Source organism: Mirounga leonina, unplaced genomic scaffold (genome assembly GCF_011800145.1).
Source record: "Mirounga leonina isolate KUSES-001 unplaced genomic scaffold, KU_Mleo_1.0 Mir_174, whole genome shotgun sequence".
NCBI lineage: Eukaryota > Metazoa > Chordata > Mammalia > Carnivora > Phocidae > Mirounga > Mirounga leonina.
The window spans coordinates 24,949,552-24,958,469 of NW_023270451.1; the positions used below are offsets into that span (position 1 = coordinate 24,949,552).

General features: G+C 40.8%; 1 protein-coding gene across 1 annotated transcript in view; it reads right to left on the minus strand.

Annotated features, from left to right (window-relative positions):
* The window catches only part of ASNS (asparagine synthetase (glutamine-hydrolyzing)), a 28,414-nt gene extending 19,852 nt beyond the window's left edge, over positions 1–8,562 (minus strand). The window contains exons 1-2 of the mRNA XM_035020609.1: positions 8,180–8,562; positions 7,111–7,181 (exon numbers count right to left, since the gene is read on the minus strand). The gene's annotated coding sequence lies outside the window, so the exon portion shown is untranslated. The remainder of the gene's footprint in view (positions 1–7,110; positions 7,182–8,179) is intronic.
* Between the last annotated feature and the right edge of the window lie 356 nt (positions 8,563–8,918).

Sequence of the window (8,918 nt, forward strand, 5' to 3'; positions counted from 1 at the left end):
TTATCTAGTGTTGTTGGTTGTTCTGAGTATCTTCTACCTGTACATCCAGAGACGCTCCATCCTTTCCCACTTCACTTTGTGTCCTGCTCCCTTATCCTCCTCTTCTCATGGAGGGAGACACAGAGGGCAGAAGGGAGAAGTCTCAGGGTAGTCCTTCCCCTGACTCCTTCACTACAAAATTGCTCTCCTAAAGCCCACAGCTTCTGCCACTGCCTCCATAACCACCTTCTCCTCAGATTCCAGCAACTGTTCCTTCTCCCCTTTAGGCCTACCCCTAGGGTACTAAACCATCTTGCTTTTCCTGTATCCTGCCCACACTTCTGTAATTACTGTCAGTTGGAGTGTGACATCTGCTTCCTATCAGAACCCTATGCAGTACATCGATCTAGGACGTAATGGAGGATGCTGTGGATTTAACTAGAGTAGAAAATGATTCATAGCCTCTCTTAATTATTGGACACAAATGAGAACCCAGTTATGTTGGCCTGTTTTCCCACATCTTATCCACCCCTGTATTGAAACCTAACTCTAAAAGGAACCTGGGAGCATTTAACTTTTTTTGAACTGAGTCACTGAGGAATCAAATAAAACCCTCCTCTGTCAAGTAAAACCTTTAGGCTAGTTCCCCATTCCAAAAGTGTAACCGACAACACAGGAATGCACTTGTTCAGCCCTGAGGGCATTAATTAAAGTTTTTAAAATTCTTCTAAAGAACTACTAAATTGGTTTTTCTCAATGAGCTTGTTTTTGGGTATTTTGTAGATTGATCCATTTTCTAGAATTGAAAAAATATATAGTAATAAGACAAGCATATAATGGTAGCTGTCCTTTGGTATTCATTGATTGAAAAAATGTACATAATAATAAAAAAGCTTCATTGATATTAAAACACCTTAAAATAAGGTTGCATTTTATTCAACCTAATATACCTTTGGAAAAGTGTTTGTTGATGAGTTTGACATGTTTATTGTCTTTAGAAAATGCTATAAAACCATTCAGATTTGCCGACCCCTATCCTACCTCCAAAGCTACCCAGGAGCCCATGATGCACACATTAGGTAACACTGAATTAGAGGTTCAACTAGTTTACCAGCCCATCCCATCTCACCCTCCAAAATAGAAAATGCTTCTGGAGCAGGCCATGTGGCGAGCACTTCCCTAAACACCAGATGAGTTATCAGCAATAGTTCCTCCTTTAGATCCCAGTAACCAGAGCCATTGAGTTTTCCACTGGATATGATCTTGCCCACTTAGGGAGGAATTTAGGATGACACCACGGGTGAGCTCTCAAGGTACAGGATGGAGTCAGAGGGAGACAAAAATGTAGCTGGAGCCTCCATTTGATCTCTTGCCCTGTCCCATAAATGTTAGCCACGGGCCTTCTTAGCAGCCTATGATTCTATTTCTCTGCTGTTTGACCTATTTTTTATGATTTTTTTTAAATCAGGTGTTGAAATGCAATTTGAAATAGGACTTCTGATCTTTACTTCTATATCCTCTACTTTCCTTCTAATTTCATAGGATCCCCCTGATACCTACGTTTAAATCTGTAGGTTAAACAGTAATATGGAAAATTCTGAAAATTCCAAATTCCAGAAAAACTCGTCTATCGTGATACTATTTTATTTGTCACTCTAAGATATGTTACTTAGCCTCAGGACAACAGAAAAGGGAATATTAACATGGGTTGTGTGCATATGTGTTTTGTAGAACCACAGATTTTATAAAACTGGGAACTATCTACTCTTTCAACAAAACATTTATATAGTCCCCAATAGAAGAAGACTGGTATATAAAAAGGAATAAGAAAACACTGGTAAAGCTGAAAAAAATGAGAGTCTCTCTGAAAGATTAAAAAAAAACTTACTGGGAAGTTCCACTAATTTAGAATCAGAATAACTGATTTAAAGAAGAGTAGAGTGTATTGAACATAGAAAATACTATTCAGAGTTGACCTTGCACAGCAGATGACATGTGAGAAGAGACTGATATTTAAGATAATAATATTAACAGTCATTTATTGGATACCTCCTAGCTGCAATGTATTTCACATAAGTGTTTTTCTATTCTGTACACAAACCATGGAGAATAATTATTCTTCTTTTGACAGTTAAAGAAGTGGCTCGAGAATATAAATTAACATACCCAACACCAAACAGTTATCAAATGGCTGAGCCAATGGCCTCAAACCCAGTGTGATGACTTGAGAACTTCCATGCCTGCCCCAGAAGTTGCTCAGCAAGCCAACCAGGTAGAGAGAACCCTTCCAAGAAATGGCAGTAAGACATGATAGGTCTCAGTGTGTCCCTAAAATCAGCTAGAGGAAGTACAGTTGGCCCTTGAACAACACTGGTTTGAACTATGTGGACCCACTTATACACAGATTTTTTTTATAATACAGTACTGTAAATGTATTTTCTCTTCCTTATGGTTTCCTTAACATTTTATTTTCTCGAGCTACTTTATTGTGAGAATACAGTATATGACACATACAACATACAAAATATGTGTTAATTGGCTATTTGTGCTATTGAGAAAGTCAACAGTAATCTATTAGTAGGTAAGTTTTGGGGGAGTCAAAAGTTATACCAGATTTTCCACTGTGTGGGGCAGTCAGTGGAGCACCTAGGGCCCAGGTTGTTTAAAAGTCAATGGTACATAGAACAAGTGGAAAAAGCCAATGAAGAGAAAAAGATTCCATTTTAAGAGAGCAAAAGTAAATGGAGCAGGGCAGCCACATGAAATGGGCAGAATGCATGCATTTAAAGAAAAAAGATTATTCTTACTTTTAGGACAGGAGAGGGAGAAAGAATGGTGGTGTGTTATAGGTAAGCCTAAAGAAAAAGGAAAGAGAAGTAGAGAGAAAATAAACAAGACAAACTAAGTATATCAATGATGATAAATAAGCACTATGGAAAAGAAAAGAAATGGGGGGGATTATAATTTTTAGAAGAATTTGTACTTACAGGCCTCTGTTTTCTCTAAGAAATAGAAGGAAGGCATGTTGTCTATGGTACTAAAAGGTTTGGGATGTGGTGATGGTGAACTTTGAAATAACAGCCAAATGTCAACAAAAGTTGATGAGAGGGGAAAAAAAATGGTTGGGCAACATGGAGGTCCAGCATGGGAGGACACCATAAACATGAATGTGACTGGGGCAATAAGGGAGGGCATATTCTCCAACCACAATCACATAGGGCAATCCAAGATTTGGGGTCAAGGCATGGAGGGGAATGGATCCAGGATCTGGGTTGAGCAGCACATGTGTAGAACACAGATAAGCAGGCATGGGAATGTGCACCCTATGTGCGTTGGTGGGGACAGCCCTTTCGGTAAACGCTGTTACTGTTCACAAATATTCAGTGCCCCTCTGTGGGGGAGGGTTATATCATTTCTAGCCCATTGACATAAGGTTTAGCCATGTGACTGGCTATTGCCAATGAAATGTGAGAAGTGACAGAAACTTAGGAGCCACTGTTATGGTTCACCACATCCTCTCCCTCCCTCTGCCAGGAACCTGGCAGTGTTCCAGAGGCAGGCAACTCCACCAACCCAGAACGAAGGGTGGAGAGGGACCACAGCCTACCTGTTATCCACATGTAGTTTTCTGGTTACAAGTGTCTGAAATTTGGGGGTCATTTGTAACTGCAGCATAATTCAGTCTAACCTGACAAGCAAAGCTTGAATGTTTTAAGTTGGAAGGGAAAGTAGTAAAGTCAGAAGTTAGTTAATATATCAAAAGACTAACAGGGGCTAAAGGATTACAGGCTTGGTTTGTAGGCTAGGGAAGTATAGGAATAGAAAAAATAGATAAACTGGATATTTTTATGGAAAAGGAATGTATAATTTTAAAGTGTAAAATAAAATAGTGAATGCAAGATTACCTATCCCAGTTTCCTGAACACAATAGGCATTAAGGAAACAAAGGTCCTGCCCAAACAGAATTCCCCTGTGCCTTACCAGGCTAAGTCCTATCTGGTCAAGATGTTTATTTATTAGATTAGGTATTAGCAGCCCTGGAATAAAAGGCCCCCTCCCAAACAGAGTCAAACAGCAAGTCTTGCAGCTTGACAAAAACATCCACCCTTCTCCCAATGCCTCTCCTACTGCATTGCACCCCAGGCCACTGGCTTCCTTGTTCTTAAACAGACAGAGGTATATAGGGTTTTTAGATGCTGAAGGTTGGCCTTGTGGCTAGAAACCAGATTTACCCCTTTTCCTTCTTGTGGAAGTTATGCATATTTAGGTCATCAGGGCACAAAATCATAGTTGAATTTCTTCATTAAACTAACAATGTATATGGAGCACCTACTGTATTTGGGAACATGGAGCTTACATTCATGGTACAGAGGAACAGGAAAAATCAACAAGATACCTAAGTGCAATACATAGGTAAGGGTAAATAAGTAGTATGGAGAAAAACAGAGCAAAGAAGGAAGAACATCATACTACAGCCCTGTTGTTGCAACAGAGTTATCATATCACTCTATCACCTTTGTCTTATATTTGGTTTCCCCATTTAGTAAAATATTCTGAGCATGTCTCCAGGATGAAGCTGAACCAGAGTTCACATTTCTTAGTTGAAGTTCCCCAGAAGAGAGTCATCCAGTAGTCCCTGAGGACTTCTCAGATATGCTCAATTCTCCCACCACATTCAGCTATTACTATTCTAAATAATGACCACCAAATGGGAAAGAGTTTGCTGGATTCCAGCCATGAGCATAGCTTTGCAACAGCTGAAGGCTCATTACACTCTTCCTCCAATTTTGGCCACCATGAAAGGACCCAACCTAATACTTCAAAGCAAGATCTTTAACACCATAGTGGAGACCAGTGTTTCCCAGAAGGATGCAGGTACAAATGGCATTCACTACAGCATCTGTAGCCCAGAATGCTGAAAACAACAATTATTAGCAATCGAAGCTGCTTTTATGGCCTGGAAACAGGACTAATAAGAAACTAACACCTGATAAAAGCTACACTGAGGCTATCCAGACCAATTGTAGCAGATCTAGAAATTACAACTGTAGATGCTGTTTACTGAGGACATTTTGGGCCACCTTTTCTAAGTGACTTATTTCCACCTACTGCTAAGTATTCAGGCAAACACTGTGGCTTGGAAGTTGGACTCCAAGCCCAGACCCCTACCCTCAGGAATGCTTCAGACTGAGCATATCTCAGCCATCAGGCCCCAGCACAGACACAAAAATGCATCTTCCCCGGGCATCTGGCCATAATCCACAATATTTGGTGGAAACACAGAGGTAAGGAAGGCTGGGAGGGGATAACCAGTGCGAGCAAATAATAGCCTCAGATACAGGCTTACCGTTGAAGTAATCTCTGTCCATTGGTATTTCTGAACATAGTATGCAAAGGACTTGGTGTAGTGGGTTGAATGGCAGCACCCAAAATGTCTGCCGAAATCCCAGAACCTATGAATGTAACCTTATTTGGGAAAAGGGTCTTTGCAGATATAAGTTAAAGATCTCAACACAAGATCATCCTGGATCATCCAGGTGAGCCTTAAATCCAATGACAAGCATTCTTATAAAAGACTCGCAGGGAGCAACAGGATAAGGCCATGCGAAAACAGAGGCTGAGATGGCAGTTATACAGCTACAAACCAAGGAACACCCAAAGCCACCAGAAGATGGAAGAGGCAAGGAAGGAGTCTCCCCTAGAGACTTGGAGGGAGTTCGGTCCTGCCAACACCCTGATGTCAGATTTCTGGCCTCCAGAACTATGAGAGAATAAATTTCTGCTATTTTAAGGCATCCAGTTTGTAGTAATGTATCTTATTAGCCCTAGGAAATTAATACACTTGGTGAATCTCTTTAGCTTGACCCTACCCTTGATGTCTATCTCCAAGACAAGAAGAAGCCCAGGCAGCAACACCATTCTCAATCCTAAATTCCTCTGTAATTATCATGGCCTCTCAGATGTGCTGCCTACCATATTCAAACTAAGGTGTATCCCTGCACCTCCACTCACCCACAACTACCCAAGTTTGGAGCAAAGTACCTGATCATGAAAGAGACTCTCCATCTTCATGGACGATTCAACCAATTAGCCTCCAACCTTCCATTCTAACACATGCTCCAACTTGGCAAACACCATTCAAAACTGTCAATGCAATTATCCTCCCGTGCAGTGCCCAGACACATGCAGACAAGGTGAATCAGCAGGTGCCTTTCTGATGCACCCCCTACAGACATCAAGGTTCTTCCACCTGCTCAGTCTCCACAGAAGTGGCATATAGCAAATTGCTCTTTTCCTCCCACAGAGTAGCCATTTCCCTAAAAATTATCATTTCTCCCTCTACCTTTTCGCAGCTCTCCACTGCTTTTGACACCGTCCAGAGCTGAGCACCACACCTGGCACATAGAAGGCATACAATAAATACTTGCTGATGGAATGATTGGGAGCCAGATGGCTTTGGAGCATCCAGAAACTAACTAGTGCATGAAGGAATGCTTTAAAGACTTTCCCACTGGCACTGCTACCACTGGCCTCCTAACACATTGGGTAAGTCTCTTTAGCTTGACCTTACTCTTGATGCCTGTCACCTAGTGATGATGAAAGCCTGATTTGGCCTCTTCCCATTGAGCACACAGGTACATATTAAAGCTTGCTTCCAGCAAAACCTTCCTGTCAAAGAGAGGAGTCTACGAGGTGAACAAGCAACAATTTAAGCACAGCCCCTACCTTCTGGCTAGCCTTCTACCCCGTTTCTTCTTCCTCCATTTGGCTTCACTGGTTATAGACCTTAGTTTCAAATCTCAGAACCCTTGGCTTTTAATTAATTTTTGAACCAGCTTCTTCACCTAATGTTGCTTTCACAAGCTCTCATGCTATGCTTTGGGAGAGACAATCAGCGTAATGTAATCATACAGATCAAATACAGAATCCCAGCGACATCACCTTCAAGCTACATGACCTTGAGCAAATCCCCTCTGACCCTTCATTCTTTCAACTGCCAAACAGAAAAAAGGTGTGACCTTTGCAGTTTTGTTGGGAGGTTTAGAAATGCTGAGAGGGTTAGAGAACTGGCAGAAAAGTTGAAACAATAAAAGTTCAAAACACATCAGCTATTGTTGTTATTGGACTTACCTTGATATTCGTATTGTATATTGCAGAAAGGAAGTTTCTTCTATAATGAAGCCTTGCCCACTCTTCTAGACCTAGAGAGATGAACAGGAGGACACTTAAGCTATCCCCAGATGTCTCTACAATTCTACATCACTAGACTAGGGGTGGAAATAACCAAAATCGTAAGAGAAGTTTGAAAAAACTAGTTTGAAACATAGTTTGAAAAAAATAACTGGGGCACCTGGGTGGTGTTGTCAGTTAAGTGCCTCTTGATTTTGGCTCAGGTCATGATCTCAGGGTCATGAAATCAAGCCCCATGTCAGGCTCCACACTCAAGGGGGAGCCTGCTAGGGATTCTCTCTCTCTCCCTCTCCCCACTCATGCACAAGCTCTCGGTCTCTGACTTTCTTAAAAAAAAAAAACAACTTTGTTAGCCTTTAATTGTATCTATTAGAAATGTAACTTTCTAGTTTATATATCAGCAGATGTCATTCAAAATGCTTTGCAAAAATACACGAGTCACACAACATTGTGAATGTACTAAATGGCACTGAATTGTACACTTTAAATGGTGAATTTTATGTTATGTGAATTTTACTTTAACAAAATTAATTTTTTTAAAAGATGCAGAAACTTCTGTTGTCTTCAAAATCAGAATGTTGACCTGAGGATCATTTTTACAAATAGAGATTCCGATTCTGTAGGTCAAGGTGGAGCATGGTTATCAACATCTTTTTATAAAATCCCTTAGTAATTCAGATGAGCCAGGGTTAAGAACCATTGATTAATAACTTAAAATATCTCAAATTAGGCAAAGGAGATGAATAGAGTAGAAATTGCACTTTTTACAAAAAGACAATTATCTGGCTAACATGGTGTGACTCTGGGGACATTCTTTTCTTTTTATAATTTGTATTATTGTGGTTACAATAAAGTTTGAAGAATGCATTTACCCATGTAAATCACACTTTCCCGTGGATCTTCATTCATTTCACTTTTAGGAAGAAATATCTGCTTGAGGTGTTGGAGCAAGCAAAAGGTAGGGCAAGCTTGGGAGCCATGAGGGGAGGAAAAATAATCCCCATGGTACCTCCTGGATTCTCTTCATTCAGTTCCATTCAAAAAGGTCCCAAAGCACAGTCTAGCATCCCATTGTGTCCTGATGGGAGGTGGGCAGGGGGCATGTGAACTTTCTGAGTTTCTTCAGTTCATCCCAGAGTGCTGTGAGATCTGGAGGAGAGAGGGGTACAGAGGTGCACCAAGGGTGCTGCAGGCAGTGCTCAGCTGTCCTCAACCTTCCCTCCACCTCTCCCAAGTCATTCCCTGGCCCCCTCCATGCCTGCATGTCTGGCATGTGAATGCAGACTGGATGTTACCTTTCTGAAAGCATCTGCTGCTACCAGGAAGATTCTACCTTGGACAAGAGGCTGAGATGAAGGGAGTGGATGATGGGAAGGGATGGTAAAGGGAGAAAAATATTAAAGCTACATCTGTGAGCCAGACAGTAAGAGAAAAGGGACTCTAAATTTTAAAGCAACAACAAAACACAAAAAAACAACTGCCTGGCTTCTTTATTTCTCAGATTGGAGAAAAGGAACCTCATCCTTGCTATTAAGAGGTTGCCCAGTTTGCTATTATGTAAGAGAAGGTGCTTCTGTATTTGTTTGCATTTCTTTTCAGGATAAAAACACTTACTTGTTTGACTACCCTCTTCCACATTTTATTTTTCCCTCATCCTTTAATTGTAAACTCTGACTTTTCAGATCAACTCAGATACTACCTGGCAGACTTGCTACTGCATAAATATTTATTGAATTAAGAAATGGTAA